Source organism: Spodoptera frugiperda, chromosome 21 (assembly GCF_023101765.2).
Source record: "Spodoptera frugiperda isolate SF20-4 chromosome 21, AGI-APGP_CSIRO_Sfru_2.0, whole genome shotgun sequence".
NCBI lineage: Eukaryota > Metazoa > Arthropoda > Insecta > Lepidoptera > Noctuidae > Spodoptera > Spodoptera frugiperda.
Genome location: NC_064232.1, coordinates 4,962,389 through 4,967,846, shown reverse-complemented (window position 1 = coordinate 4,967,846; position 5,458 = coordinate 4,962,389).

The window sequence follows — 5,458 nt, the reverse complement described above, 5'->3', positions numbered from 1 at the left end:
TTTTTGCAACTTTATTGTACGAGGGTGGGCTTAATGACTTATTTTCAGATGCATAAAAGGAAATAACACAATATAATTTTATCCTGTTTTGACTTTAGTCATCAGAAATGTCGCTGAAATTGTGTCAAAATAAGGAAAAAAATAATATAATTACCTGTAACTAATAATAAGTACCTAAAATCTTTTTGTTTTTGACAAAATAAATGCACCTATACGTATTTACTGTGTATTTTATTTATTTAGAACACCAACGACGTTACTTACAATACGTTACAGACAAATGTAAACCAATTAGTAAGACTACAATGGCCGAGTGGTTGCAACAGCGACTGCCAGGCAATTGGTCTCGCGTTCGATTCCCGGGATACGGTATTGCTGGGCTTTTTTCGGTTTTTCAAAAATTTCTCAGTAGTAGCACGGAGTCTGGAAATGTGCCCGGTATATGGCAATAGGCTGATCACCTACTACATGGGGCTTAAAACATAACGACGCTGGAAAAGCAAAATGTATTAACCGCCATTATAAGAATTGTTCAGTAGAGAGATTTCAAGTTTCAAATGACAATGCCAGATCCTGCCCCACTTAATTTCATCAATGTACAAGAAATGTAAATTAATCAAAATAATGCAATGAAAATAAGTCCCTTGGTTACTTAATTATTATTCTGATAAACTTGCGGATAAAAATTAGGAAATAAAAAGAATTTAATAAATCCAAGGCCTATTTCCTGTATTTATCGCGACCATCTGCGTTTCTTAGTACGCTTGAACAAGGAACAAAACGAGTCATTCAATAAAAAAAAATATTTATGTAATGTGTACGGATTTTAATATGAATTTGGTGTTAATACATATTATTAGTTAATTTATTTTTTTATAATATATATTATAATGAATGCATAAATTCTAATTATTATTTCGGGTTTGAACGTTGGTGATTAGATGTAACGAAACGTCCCTGGCGTGCGTGTGTCAGTTATGTCCAAAAGGTCATTATTTGACATTCGCTCTGTCTGTTCTGTTTACATTATTGTTTCGTTATGACTATGTATTAAAGATAGGATTACTAAAGGTGATATTGGTGATGACATTCCTGCCTTTCATAGCTAAACACCCTATGATAGCATTGTAATAATATAAAGCACTTAATTTAATTATTTCTACCATTATAACTGCAATTAACCGGTACCTAACCTAAATTGTAATATTTTGTTCTTAGATTTATATAGAAACCGCAAGGTCTAAAGGCTTTTAATCATGTTTTTAGTTATCACTAATAGAGCAGCGATAGAATGCTACATTTGGCATGCCTGTACACTATATTTTTTGGTGGGGCAAAGCTCTATAGAGATTTTGTCATTGTCATTAATTTACAAAAAAAAATCATAACTAATTAATTACTGGGGCTTTTTCATTGAAAATCAAAATAGTTATTACGAATAACGTTTACTATGAAATGTAATAATAGAAAATAATCTAGGTGTCTTCGTGTTCAAGATTTTGGAGTTAATACAATGCAGGCCATAATCTTGGTTAGGTAAAATTGACTTCAGTCAGTTAACCATACTCACCGTGTCAAGGTAAAACATGTTTTAACGAACAAAAAACTGCATAAAATGAGCGAGAAAAATGTGTTATGTTCTGTACAGCATTTTAACACGTGTAAGTAAAATGTTTTATCAGGCCCGGTCAAGTCAGACCATGAAAACTAAAGTGTCTTATCTAGCATTAAGCTAAAGTTACCGCTAGGCTTTAAGTATTATCTCACAATATTAATGACTAATGGAAGTTACGGGTAAAACTAAATAACACAAAAATATCTTTTTATTAGGGCTTTAATCACAAAATACAACTTTTTGCATTAACAAAAATGTAAACCACATAATTCTGAGATCAATCAGTCTAAAAAAACCGGTCAAGTGCGAGTCGGACTCGCCCATGAAGAATTCTGTAGCAGCAAGTAGATGACATAAAAATATAAAAGTTATAATTTCAAAGAAAGCTAAATGATCGGCTTATTGAAAATGCTTTTATACCCTAGAAGATTTTTTTAAGTTCAAAAGTCAAAGTCAAAGTCAAAATTATTTATTTCAAATAGACCAGGAAGGCACTTTTGAACGTCAAAGCAAATATAATAATATTAATAACGTCTGTCTGTTGGTCAGTCCTCTAGTTGCTCTATTTGCTCGTTCCAAAGTGTAGATTCCTATGGAGAAAAACGAGCAAGAAACTCCATAGGTTACTTTTTTCAATCAGATTCACAATACAATTCTTGGTTACATTGTTACGATTGCTTCAACTATGTGAGAACAATGTAAAACTAATATTCAGTCAAAGTGATAGAAAAAAGAAAAGGAAAATTTAAAACAAGGAAATAAAAGAAAATAACTTTATGTTTAGTAACCCTACTACCTACTGAAGGCGAAATGTACTTAGCTACATAATTACTGTTACTACCTTTTATATTATAAAATAACTTGGTTTTACATAGTGTTTGTATGAACGATAAAGTTATATATATATGCGTTTTTTAAAAATGTATTTCTTAAAAAGTAACAATGATATCTCGTTCAAACCAATTTTCGTTGAAAGTTTTAAATGAAATCTACAGCATATATTTTTTTTACTTTTGTCACTTCTATATTTTAAAAGTTCATTACTACTCATTTATCCACTTTGGAAGCGTCTATCTTTCAAACAATTATTTTTGACGAAAAATGGCTTAGGAACCTTAATGTCTTTTTTAAAGTCCTATCGATAGACACACATCACGAATAGGTTAGCTGAAAAAAAAATTGTTTTGAATCAGTTCTATATATGGGGTTCCCCTTTTATTTTTTAATTTATTAATTTTTATTCGAAATTCAAATAACAGTTACTAGAATACATACAAAGTTTGAACTATGTAGGCCCAACAGTTTCGGAAATAAATGGCTTTGGCATACGGACGGACAGACAGACATGACGAATCTATAAGGGTTCCGTTTTTTGCCATTTGGCTAAGGGACCCTAAAAATGATAAGGCAATACTTTTAAGTATACTTAGTAGAAATCAGAAATCAAAAGTTAATAGGTACTTGTACTTAGACTTATTCTAATCAAATACAAAATTGAAAATAATCATACTTTGGAAAAATATGCAAGACATCCTCCTCCTCCATGCGTCGTTTATCCTCAATGCTGAGGGTCGTGACCCCGACGAATAACTCTCTAACTGACTATATTTCACCATATTGCTCTATCTTCGACGATGTGGATGGCGTCGCAGACTGTGGTGTTCGGTGTGGCACGGATTTGGTCCGACCAACATATCGGATTCCTGCCCCTTGGTCTTTTTCCATCTACCTTTCCTATGAGCAGCGAATTTTCTAAATTATCACCTCTCTGCCTAGCAATGTGACCAAAGAAGTCAAAGAATCTTCTTTGGCAGATGGTGGTGAGCCTCATGGGTGATTGGCGTTCGGCTAGTATAGACTCGTTGGTCCAGGGGTGGTGCTCTGTCCAGTGAATTCCAAGCATTTTCCTCCAACACCACATTTCAAAGTCAATCCTTTTGAGGGTCCAGGTCTAAGCACCATGCAGGAAGATGGAGAATATGAGGGTGGTGACGAGCTTTCTTATGGTCGTTGCGAGATATGTGCCTATCGGCCCATACGCGGCTCAGCTGTGACATAGCACTCTTTGCCATCCCAGTGCGCCTTCAAGAGACAGATAACATAAAATTTCAACATCTTCTGTACACAGGTACAGATACAGATCAATCTTATAAGTTTAAAATATAATCTCACTTAATCTTATACTAAAATAAAGACTGCCGCGTTGGCCGAGTGGTTACAAGTGCGACTGCTGGGCATAGGGTGACTGGGGCTGGGTTTCATTCGGATTTTCGAAATTTTCTCAGTAGTAGCACGGATTCTAGAAATGTGCCCGGTATATGGCAATAAACTCACCACCTGTTACATGGGACTTACAACATAAATTGTGAAAAGTGGGTTTACATTGTACAGTGGTTGTACATTAATGTGCCATGATGTGCACCTCTGCCTACCCCTTCGGGGATAAAGGGCGTGACGATTTAATAATATAAAATAATCACATTTTGGAAACATATCCAAGTCATTAAAAAAAATATATCAATATTCAACATCTTCTATATCAGTATCTGGTAAATTCTCTTTGGCATTGCACGTTTGCAAACTAAGATACTCCTCATATTTACGAACAGCTTATTACGACAGCGAGCGTGAACTCCCTCGTCGACAGCGCATGGGTGACTGAAGCGCCCGCGCAACGCTCTCGGCTCTGATTAACAGCCACGGTGTAAATTTCATTTTTGTTGAGCGGCCTGTTTAAACATGGCCAGCTTTGGACAATCTCCTTTCATCTCGATTTCTTTAGCCGTTTTGACGCTTATGAGTAACAAACAAACATATAGGATATAAACTTTCGCATTTATAATACTACTAGCGACCCGCCCCGGCTTCGCATGGGTGCAATGGTGATATATTATGCCTGTATTATACATATAAACCTTCCTCTTGAATCACTCTAGCTATTACAAAAAACCGCATCAAAATCCGTTGCGTAATTTTAAAGATTTAAGCATACAGACAAACAGACAAAAATAGCGACTTTGTTTTATACTATGTAGTGAAGTAGAAGCTAGTCCAGCTTCTGCCAAGGCCTTGACCCACTTCACTGTGCGATAAAAAGCCTGTGTGATATTCCAGACCATAATATACTCCTGTTCCAAATTCCATACTCTGGTGCAGTGGGGGGGTCCATGGGCGGAACCGGAAGGTCTCTCCGGAGTCTCAATATAAGCACAGGTTTCCACACGATGTTTTCCTTCACCGATTGTCAGTGGTGTCTAAATTATCTTCAAAAATACATACAAAAAAAGTCACATTGGCACTTGGCACGGCTCGGTTTCAAAACCGCAGCCACAACACACAGACAATATAAACAGCAAAATCGTCTCAATGAAAGTACAAATGGAACAAAACACAAGAGCGCGTCTAATAAATGTGGCCAGGGATATACGCATTATCAAACGTAGTCAGCACCGCGTCTAGTGCGGGGTGAACACAATAACTACGGAACGGATTTATTGTTCAAAGAGCTGAATAAATATAATGGGTGAAGGTTTGAGTACTGCGGGGGAAACTTCCATGTCCGGCTCATGCTTCTATGCTACCTCCTCACCAATTTTTAGCCAAACCTTTTAGCCGTTCTTGAGTTATAAATGATGAAATTAACACGACTTTCCTATTTAGGTAGATTTAGTTTAGTCTCCAGTATATGAGCTGTAGGTACTAATTACGGTTTAATTTTAAGTTTTACGTAGATGCTTACATTTAGCTCACTCCGCTATCATTTTGGCGCATAAATATTTTCCTTCCCTTTACTATATGCGTAGATTTGCGTTTTAAGGAAAATTATTATTTAATGTTCACTTA